Source organism: Paramacrobiotus metropolitanus, unplaced genomic scaffold (genome assembly GCF_019649055.1).
Source record: "Paramacrobiotus metropolitanus isolate TYO unplaced genomic scaffold, Prichtersi_v1.0 Parri_scaffold0000036, whole genome shotgun sequence".
Classification (NCBI taxonomy): domain Eukaryota; kingdom Metazoa; phylum Tardigrada; class Eutardigrada; order Parachela; family Macrobiotidae; genus Paramacrobiotus; species Paramacrobiotus metropolitanus.
The window spans coordinates 270,862-282,443 of NW_026570256.1; positions in this window are offsets into that span (position 1 = coordinate 270,862).

Sequence of the window (11,582 nt, forward strand, 5' to 3'; positions counted from 1 at the left end):
GCCAGTCACTCATTCACCTCACGGGCAGTTTGCACTAAACAGCAGTGGTAGTTTGGTCACTCAATCAATCAACACTACTTTCACTGTGGGACAGTTTGTGAATGAGCAAGGTCGATGTCAAGTAAGAGAAAACTGTTGGAAGAAAAAGATTAAAATTAATAAGACTTAGTAATGCAATAAAGAGTATGCAGAACGCTACTGAACTTAATGACCATTCAGTTCTTAACTGATCTTTATTTGTGGAAGCTAAAACATTCATCTAAAAAAAATGGGAATCAGATACATTCAACAATGATGATGCAAGCATCTTGGACCCAACAGGTCATGTTTAAAAGATTAATGACAATGACGAAGTAGATTAGACAGGGAGTTTAGACCCTACCTATTGTACTCTACTCTATAATTATCTATAATTAGTGCGCTCATGCGTGACGTGCGTGCATCCGAGCGTAACGTATAATTATGTAGTGTAGTGGAGCGTAACCGTACACTAATTACAGGTGTACACTAATTAGGGCTAATTATAGGTTATGTAATACTGTATACTAATTACAGGTAAACCCGAAAAACAATTACAAATTTAATTTAGTTTTTTAATTAGTTTTTTATGTTTTTTCTACGTAATTATGTGTTTTTTGTAGGTGTGCAAGTGTTTTTTGTTCGAAAAAGTACCGCTTTTTTAGAACTTCAAGCTGCAGATGCCATGGTATTTTATTGAACGCATCGCATTTGTAGTTTGAAAGTGTAAAAAGTAACGGCAATGTTCAAGCGTTAACCCCTTCGCAGTTTATCGAGAAAAAACACAGATACGTATGTAGTGATACTTACCAGATATATGCACAACAGAAAAAAACAAAAGAATGTGTAGTCATAATACCTGCCCACGGTGAAGCACGAACAAAATCAGAAAATCAGTGTTCTGACAGGAACCATACATGAAATGAAATAAAAAACCATTAATAACAGCTGCAGAGAAAAAAACACCTACACACACACACTCCATCCGCTACTTCTCAGTCGGGTGGCTACGGCGCGGAGAGCAGCGTGGCTGGTTCAAACGCGAGCTACCGTGATCCTCCCGAAGCTCGTTTTCCCGGCTAGTGGGAGCAGTGGCCGCGGTGGCATCGACAGACGGAGCAGCGGCAGGGGCAGACACGGAGGGCTGTTGTTCAGGAGCCGGAGCGGAGTCAGCGGCTAGAACAGAAGGCTGAGGTGCAGACGGCGGCTGTGCGGTTTTGCGGCTGCGTAGAGCAGGGCGTGCAGCAGACGGCGGTGGGGTTTCACGCGCGCGTGGAGGTGGTCGTGCAGCAGGGGGTTCTGCAGGGGGCAACTTGAACTGGTCTGTCAAAAACGACACCAGCGCTCTGTCCCGTTTGTCGATCGTGACGCGATTGGCGTGGCGGGCGGCCATCATGCACTTCTCGAACATGTCGATCAAGAAATGCTCGCCTGATTCTTGTAAGGCATATATAGCCGCAGCGTTCCAACGGAAGTCTTCCTTAATTTCCTGGGAGATTTCTCGGACAAGACGCTGGAACGGAGTTTTGCGGATGACCAAACTGGTCATTTGCTGCTGCTGCTTGATCTCTTTCAGCGCTTTCACCCCAGGACGCGCTCGTGGCTTCTTTCCCTGCTTGGTAGGTGGAGGGCGCTTGCGCTGCTTCGCACGGGACGAAGATGCCGGAGCTGGTTCATCATCGGCGCCATTGTAGTCGACCGATACATCCCGTAGCTCGTCTGCTGGTGCGTGTCCGATCCCCTCGGCATTGGGGTTATTGTCCGCTGTTAATATATACTTCCCAATCTTTATCATGAGGGGCGCTTCCTCTTCATCCGCATCCTCCTCCTCCATCTCCACATCATCAAACGGATCATTAAAAAAAATTTCGAAAATGTTCAGTAAGTGATACGCATGTAACATATGTATTCCAGTTACTATGCATTTTCGAAAAATGACACTAAGGAAGAATTACTTACTTTAACTCATTGTTCTGCACTGCGGGCCCATACACACGCGAAACGCTAGCAGAATTCCCGGCTGATTCAGCTTCCGAAGAAGAATTTCTGAAATTTTAAAAAAATACGGTTGATACATGTTACAATGTTTTGCTAGGTGAAACTGTTTAATAAAATCGAAAAATCGTACCTCGGCAATCCTTCTCCCAGCGCGCGTTTACGGATGACCACCTTCTTCTTCTTCTTCTTGCGTACATCTTCATCCAAAGAAGACTCCGAAGACGAAGATTCATCATCGGCATCGGAATACGGCCGGTCCTTATCAGAATCGTTTTCTGCTGCCTCCATCATCTCCGAGCGTAGTTTCTTCCGGCGATCCTCATCGTCGAAGTACCGGTCATCGGAGTCCATTATTCCGCTGGTGGGGCGCTTTCTACCCCGTGTCTCTTTGTGCGGCGGCGACGGAGGCTGGGCGGTCTCTTCTGCTTCCTCCGCGCTCTCTTCCATCTGTTCTTCCACCGCCACAAGTTGCGCATCCTCCGCTGCGGTCCGTTCCACAGGCTCTCTCAGCGCCTCGTCCCCATCGGCAGCCGTCTCACTCGCGTCGTGTTTTGACTCCGCGCCGCTCTGGGCATCCACCAAATCGGCTTCAGCGTCCGATTGCTCCACGCTTTCTACGATGGGCTTGGCAGACATCCTAAAAAACACGATCATACACTCCGATTAATGTCACCACGCTGTATGTTTTTACTCCGTCAGTGAGATAAAATTTCGATTTTGTACTGTAAACTATACGCCGCAATACTATAGTTTCGAATTTACTCTTGCTTTTCGAAAAACGTGGTTCAGTGTTTTTTTAATGGTTCCAACAACAAAATAGTCAAATTCGATCATGAACCCCATGTTTGTACACAGCGCTAGTATTTACAGAGATCGACTCGCAGGTGAAGCAATCACAACCGCAGAGAATAAACAAAATAATAGCAGTCTGTTGCAATCACAAAAAAACAAAAAGAATTTCAGATAACGATCACAGAACGCAAAGACATACCGGGAGACTGTGCGAGCTAGTCAGTTCGTGGGGTGTCTTCTACACTCTCGTTCAGCACTGACAGCTCAACATTGTCGTTAGAACCGTCGGGAGCATGTTTAACACAGCGACGCTTAACAAACACAACCGAACTAGCCACTAGAATACAAAAAACCGCAATCCCGATAATTGAGTAAATAATATTGGGAATGGTAAAATCGGAGTCCGCGTCCTGGGTTGATGCCGCGGTGGAAGACGTAAGAGTCACATTTCGACTGGCAGTGGTCGGCGTACTGTTTTTCGGTAAATTTGAACTTTTGTTTCCTGGCCGATCCGTTGTGCGCGGCACACAGTCAGTCAGCACGCTGAAATTGACGGAGGCTGGCTCAGTACAATCAACTAGAGGGTTGCTGCGCGCATCCAAGTACACCAATCGTGGAAACGCAACCGTTAATCCGGCGTAGGGCACTGCATAAAGCCGATTTCCGCTGAACAATACGTGTTTCACCCATGCTTTTGGCTCAGCCGGTAAAGGTATGGCAGTGAGACGGCGGTTTGCGCAGTTGACCACGCCTTCCTGGTAGTCGCAGAGTGTTTGTAGCAGGGAATCCAGCCTCCTGCGTGGCAGCCAACCAGAAAAGCCATACTCACGATAATGCACATCAGCATCATCTAGAAAATGGCAAGCGTCTGTTAGTACAATCAACTAGCGATCAGTTGAAGATTTTCAGTAGCCTATCTCTGGCAATATTTTTCACGTGTAAGTGCAACATTTCCGCAATCATGTCTATGGAAAAAATCGCTCACGCACTTTCTCCCATTGGACCTGGTCCACGTACTATGAAAAATGGAATAGTCTATTACCCACAGCTTGATGCGAAAGATCTCAACGTCTTGCAGACCGTCTACAAGCATCTTAAGGATCGATTCACTGCAGCGCAGAAGATATTTCCTGATATCACAATTGGAGTGCGCCTGCAGTTTACTAGAGATGACTGGTTTCATCAAAGTCCTATGGGAGAAGTTGCATTCGCTTTGTATCCGCTGGAGCCAGCGAAATGCAGTCTCCAGGCCGGGGGGCAGTTGTCGTGCAGAATTGCCAACGAAGACGAATGGCGCCGCGTCATACGAGATTTGGCTCATGGTAGGCTGCGCAATTATTTGAAGTACTACATGAAGAAATAGAGACGCGACCATCCCAATTACGGATATAAGATTCAGCAAGTCATTACGGTGGAGTGTCCCGACAGTACTAGTGTCAAGATCTGGAGCGAATGCGTCATGGGAGTTGGTTTGGATGAAGTGAATGAACTGCCTAAATTCGATTACTACTATCAGCGTGTCGACAAGTTTGAGAAAATGAAGCTTCTGAAGCCCGGCCATGGACCGCCAGCTACGCAACCGGAAGATCTACAAGAGGAGGACGAGGGATTTCAGGATGGCGCATTCGCCCCGCCATGCAATCCAGACTGGGGAGACGAAATGAGCGGAATTCCTTAGGACATGAAGATCGTTGACAGCGATTGTGAATAAGGTAGATCGTGCGATACCGTTTTTTTTGTTATTTCTCATTTATCAGTTTCAATAGTTCCGAATTCTAAATTGTATGTATATTTGAATTAAAATGGATCCGGAAACTCCACCTCCAATTCTTGTCGTCGAAAAGAACTCGAAGGGGATTCTGTTCTGGGCGCTCTTTTACGCCATTCCATTCATTTTTTCCCATGTTATACGTATTGTTACTGTCATTACGCTCAAAGTTACTGACAGATTTCCTGTGCATAATATCATTACGCCTTTAATTTCATTTATGTTCAATGAAACTCGACGCATGCTGACTGGAGGAAATGGAAGTACAGCTCAGTGACAATTTCATGCACCCAACTTCTGTTCTTATTAGTGGTAATTCCGGATGTGGCAAAACGACTTTTGTGGCTAACATTTTACGTTACAATAAATTTCAGTTATTTGGGCGGCGAACTGCAGGCGGATTGATAGATTTTCCTGGCGCACGGTGCTTATCGGTCCCCGGCCTGTCCGTGAAGGTGTCAGATCGAATCCCCAAATAGCAAATCCTTCCGCAAATGCTTTACGGTCGAAAGGCAACGCCCCGTCCGGTGCGTGCAAGCGGCCAAGCGTCTCCAACAGACCGTCATATGATTGCAAATAGTCACCCGTGGCGAAATTTGGTCGGTAGGCTTGTGCGGGGTACGATTGTCCGTCGACTTCGACACTTATATAGTTGAGGTTGAAATGTTCAAAGTTAAATGGATTACCTCGGCGCAGCCCGTGAAAACTCGAGCTTTTCACAAATCCCACAAAAACACATTTTGGTACTGCTCCAATATGTAAATTAGCCAGCACTGTGCTCTGAATCGTACCAATATCATTAACACGCATACACACTTGCTCAGTAGGGTATTTCACAGTTTTGTTGATAATTGGGCAGTAAGCGCAGAGAAATATGCCGGATTAGGCACGAAGCGTTTGACATACAGCCGCGGATTGCGAATGTATGCTTTAAAAGTATCCACTGAAGATTGGCATATGAACGCAGGTAGAATTCCGGCTTATTCAAAATGAGGCGCACATGTAGCGGTACACCGGTGATCAAATTTTTTCCCTGCTGAAAAATGTCCGTACATAATTTGGCGCTGAATGCGACGTACTCGTTGGTCACAAACATGGCTTTGCGCGTTACTTCTTCAGCGTTATTGGTATGATCTTCTAGGTACCCGGGGGTGTCTATATAAAATCCAGCACTTGTTGCCTGGCTTTTTAGGGCAGCCGGTGTGTATCCCAACAAATTTTCCAAGTAAGCTCGGTAGGCATACAATGGGGTCGAATTAGTTATCAGGCGGTTGGCCATCGTTACCTCTACCGAGCTGAATACAGAATGCGCTATTAGGTTCACTGGTGCTACCAGATCCGTGTTTTCAATATGCGTGGCCGCACCAAGTCTTGCAATTTGGTTTTTGATTGCAATATCCATTTCTAGCGTAATTTCTGGTAGCACTAGCAGCGCCGACGTTGAAGGGGGAATGTAAAAGGAAATTTCTCCAGAACTAATTTCTTCTGTTTGGTCAGAGGTCGGTAGAATGCGTTCTTCTTCTGTCCGTACAAAATCCGCTAAAGTGGCCGGAACCGAGAATAAATCCGACTCGACCTGCATAGCTGGTACACTTCCTTCCAAAATAAAAGCCATTTTAAAATGCGTCCTCAAATTCTCTTGGGGGAATCTGTTTAAGCCGTTTAAGTCGGAAAGAAGGTTTCTTTATCTTCTTTGTCCTCTTGTGCTGCTGCTTGAGCCGTTTAATGCCTCCTTGCTGTTGGGGTTGCGCAGTTAACGCTTCCGAAATTTTCTCTCCTACCTTCCTGGATGTCTCACTAAGAACTGTTTTTGCTGCGTCGCGTAAGTGAGACTTTGCTGCTTCCATTGCTGCTCTGCCATGTGGTGCCGCTGCTTTAATAACCGGGGCAGCAAAATGCGCTAATTTACTAAACATTGCGCGCAGAAAATTAGGCAGCATAAATCCACTGCCATTTTGCATTAAACTCCCGCGATAGCGTGTGATGACGGCTCCATAGCCATGCTGGCTACCAGCACCCGTGGCGGCCCCCGCAAATAAATCCAGGTAGAACGAAAATGACGGCTCAAAGAGGATTACGGGCATTTTTTAGCGATAGTAATACTGAATGGGCCGGAAATGTAGCTTTACCATTGACTTTCCAGTCTGAAAAATTGCCGCTTCTCCGAGATCAGTTGCAATGTTGATATCGATAGTGTCCAGTCTATCGTATAAAACAGGTAGATAATGTGGATCCTCAAACCTTTCCGAAACAATTTCGAAGCGAAGAACACTTGCTTTAATGGGGAAAGCGCGCAAAAGCTGCATAGTTTCATCGCCCACAATATTGTAATCGCACTTGTTGCAGTAGACAAAAATTGATTGGTTCCCAATGTGCATATTTACGGGCTTATCTGCTGTCATTGTAATAGACGTCTCCAACAGCTGCAACTCTGTCAAGGCTTTCAGCTGGTCGGACAGTGTTGTAGCTGCGGAAGCAAAATTCGTTTTTTCCATAAAAAAATTCTCATATTGTTCAGACTGTGCAGCAGAAAATCGTCGTTCTTTAAATCCAAGCATACGGGATAGATGCAAAGATGAGGGAGGAAAATTCAGAAAAACACGTACGCTGGGAAATTTCACTTTGAGCTTGGGCTCTGTTGCTAATAATTCTAGTTGGAAAGCCGCCTGTTTTTCCGCTGCAGAATCGCGAAATGGCTTTAACCGTGGTACTTTACCGTTGATAAAATTAATGATGTCACTTTTCTCATAGATTCCTGCAGGTACCGTAATTGTATTCCGCTCCATAACAAAAACACCGTTGCTATCCGTAGAAGTAATTTGGTCTACGTCCAGTGTTTGGGGACTGGGTAAATTGTACATTGAATTAGGATACTGTATTTCCACCAATGCCATTTCCCATTGTCCCGGTAGGGATATCACGCTCTTTAACTTTGTTGTCCATTCAGCTGCATTATTCTTTGGAAACTGTTGCATACAGGCATCAGATGGAAGCGTGACATAAAAAATATTATGAGCCATTTCTGACACGACTGAGTTCGGCTTCGTAATATTTCCCGCGAATTAAGTCCCCGTCTTCATCCAGTAATACGTTCAAGCGTACCTGAGGGTTCAGGTACGCTTGTCGTAGCAGTAGATTGGCCATCGTGTTCGTCGTCGCTAGTGCTTGATCCATCGCAACAGCTAGATGTGCAGTTCCATGTCATACCTTCACCCAAAGACAAAAAAAAGGAACGCATCCACCACTCATTTGTTATTAATAGTCATCCAGTTGAACTGAGATTTGGTTCTTGAACCGATGGGACCTTCGATTTGTAAAGTGTTTTCATCAAATACTTCTCGCTTTGCACGCTTGCGTTTTGCCGGGGGGTGCAGGTGGAATAGGAGGGAAAGCATCTAACATACGATCAGGCATATTAGGGGGTACCCACGGCTTCTTTAATAGTTGTACTGGAATTGGGGGCACAAATGCTGGAGGTGGAATAACCCTTTGGTCAGGGCCAAACGCCGACTCTTTCAGCGCCAAAAAGCGAGCCAAGTTTCTTGATAACAGTTCCGCTTTCTCCCATTCGCTGAGCGTATTCCGTGAAATTATATCTCTCATCAAATCATCCAGTTTTACAATATCTACAACTTCAGTAGGCTGCTGTTGTAATTGGACATCCGTTACAATACGACCAACCGTGTCACTTGCAAGTATTTTTATTTCGCTCGCGGGAACAATATAATGCACTTCCGGTTTCATTTCAGTAAAGCAGTTCCCAAAACAGCTGCCAATACAGGTAGAACCGCAGGTAAGAATCCTCCGCGCTGTAATAAAATTTCCCTCTTGCTTCGTAAAGGATATTTTTTGAGGGCAATCAGCTTTAATGGTCGACGCCAACGCTGACACACCTTGAGCTGATCGGTGGTAAGAGGTACTGAATTCTTCACCAAATTCAAACAAATTTCTTCAAAACAGCGAAGTTGTCGTTTCGAAATATTTTCCAAAAGAACACGACGCTGCTTGGGTTTCAGCGATCGCAGGGTAAGGAGAAACGGTGCAAAGTCTTTTAAAATCTGATCACACATTCTTGGGCAAGTTTGTCGTATGTGGATTGATGTAAATTTTAGTCAACTCTCCCGGTAATATTGCTGAACGAATCCTTAAATAGGCAGGTGTGTCCGGTTTCATACCAAAATGAGAGGTTGAAATGGTTCCTGGCCGATTTCTTCGTAAGCCCCGCTGAGATGTTTTAAACCAGTCTGCCTTTCTAGAATCTTGATTTGGTTCACATCACGATTATTTTTAAACAGTATAAGATATTGCGCATTAAGATGCACGTCTCGCATAGCAGACCCTTGTTTATATAGGTTATTGAATAATAAAAATACACAAAGCCGTTTATGGTGTACTTTTTGAGTGAAGAGTTTAGATAAATGCTCGTTTTTCACCAAACCGCTTGCCACGTCATCCAGTATCAACAAAATATTTTGTTTACCATCAAAATAATTTTCATCCTCCACAATTTGTTGAATATTTTTTGCCAGTTCAATCCCAGGTACTTTGCGCTGAAGCATTTCGTAGGCTGGCTGCATTTCTCCTTACACCAAAATAATTCTTCCAAATGGTTGGTCAAATAATTTATCGCGCTCCATAATTAATTTTGACACATACGTCGTTTTCCCCGAAGTCGTTGGCCAAACAACAAGGACCGAAGCAGGTAGTCGGAATCTCAAATCAGCTGTCGTGCGCGGATACCTATTTAAGGAATCCATTTCCAAAGGGCGGAGCTATTGCTAGCGTACCGATAACAGAATGGAGACTTCAAAGCGGAGGGTTGTCTTGGATATTGATTGGTTTATCGCTGGCTCCCAACGGCTTATAAAACAGCTGGCATTTTGTGATTGCCCAACTGGTGTTAGCAGGTGCTACACATTCACCATTCCATTCCACTTTAATCATTACCGCGTTGAATTTCGGAGCCAATCGCGTCACTCGCACGGACTTGTCTGGCATAATCGTGGAGATTATTTATACTTAGACATCGCTAGTGCCATTCAGGATATGCTGGAGCTTATTGGTGAACGACCTGCGCGTTTAACGTTTTTTGCCAAAGGATTGTAAAAGCAAAAGATTTTGGAAAATTATTTGCCTGGAGTGTTTAATCTTGAAGACATTGGGTGCCCGAAGTTTAAGGAGCTTACTTCATTACCACAAACAACGCTTTCAAAAGCGGAGACATTTGCAAATTGGCTGAATGGCGAAAATAACTACCGTTGTTGCAACTGCTGACCTTGGCTGCGCAATTGACTTACCCAGCTTATCCGAACGCGCTCCGCTTTCTCATTATGCACCGCATAAATTTTCCGGGCTTCTTCTCCGTTCCATTCGTCCTTACAAATCGCACTGCCAAGTGTACCGCAACGGCAAGATCACAGTTAATGGTGCAAAGTCCATCAGTGATGCTCTCGCGTTATTGGATCACTATTACCGGAAACTGCAAAAATATGGCTATCGAAAAGCATCGTTAAAGAATCCACGAATTGTTAACATTGTCGCCACTTTTAATTTTGGGAAATTTCTTAGTTTAGAGAAATTGTACAACCCAATAAGAGCAAAAGCTGATGCCATGTTTGAACCTGAAATGTTTCCGGCCATGCGAGTCCGGCTTCAAGGTTGTACGGCGATGATTTTCCATTCTGGAAAAATTAATTTCTTAGGTGCAAAGGATGCTAATACTCTGCAAACTGCTGAAAACGAATTGCGCTTGTTATTAGGAAACTAAATGCAGAAATAAATAAAATTACAAAAAAGCTATCGTTGCATATTTCTATTACCTGGCATTAAAAAGCAGCAGTGCTTAATTTATTAAGAAATGTAAAGAACGTTTATCCTTAAAAGTACACGGTACACACTACATATACAGTGCAATACTGTACAGTATTGCACTGTACAGTATATACAGTGCAATACTGTACAGTACATTGATCATTAATTATGATAATTAGGGTTCATTACGAAATGTATTTTTTGTTATAAAAGCATTGATCTAACATACAAGCATATAATAATAATTTCTGTAATATAAAAACTGCGAAATCAGCAAATTACGCCATACCGTTGACAAGGTGAAAACAATCTTTGAGAAGTTCAGGCCAACTTTTTCCACTCGAGCCCTCGTTGCTTGTAGCATCCCCGAAACTATGTACACATAAAAAATATACCATGTGTTCCAACACAATATGAACTAAAAACCTTAGCTTCAATTACTTCGTGTACAAGAAATTCATAAATTCTGCAAATAGCGGAGTAATCGTTAATAGAAATGCACCTTTAGCTCCAGCGGAAAAAAATTTGCGGCGACCCTGGTGGACTTTTTCCAGTTGATCTGTACGTACGCACAATCATGCACGCAATAGACCATAAGACTGCAAATAACTGTCAAAATTGATTACACAGTACAGTCATAATTTACAGTGATAAAGAAAATAATATTCCGTCGTACCTGTTAGTTTTTATGATTATTTAGGTATAAATAAGCTGAGAATAGAGGAACTAGTAATATCCACTAAAAAGCAATTATATTTTACTTACTGTACGTTGAAAGGCTTTGACGAGCCTGATGCGTTAAAGTGCTCCTCCATAGTGTAAAAGAATGTAAACAACTTGTTGAATCAAACAGTGAAAGTGAACCAATATAACTGTGCAGTGTACAGTAGTATCCATACAGTACACTGGGCGCATGTCGAATTTCACAGTTATATCCAAGTCGTGCACAATCCAGATAAGCAATTAAACTACTCGGTAAGTTGGCAAATAATTATGTATATTACAAGTGCACAGCATTACTACAAGTGTTTTCAATAATTAAGAGACGCGCATAGTATGCAGCACCATCGCTGGCGAGCCAGTTGCGCTAATATGCTAGTGCAGCTCCACGCGGTAAAAGAATGTAAACAACTTGTGTGTGAATATTACTCGTAGTAAGTGAGTAAATTAGGTAGTGTACGAGGGCCCTTTCATA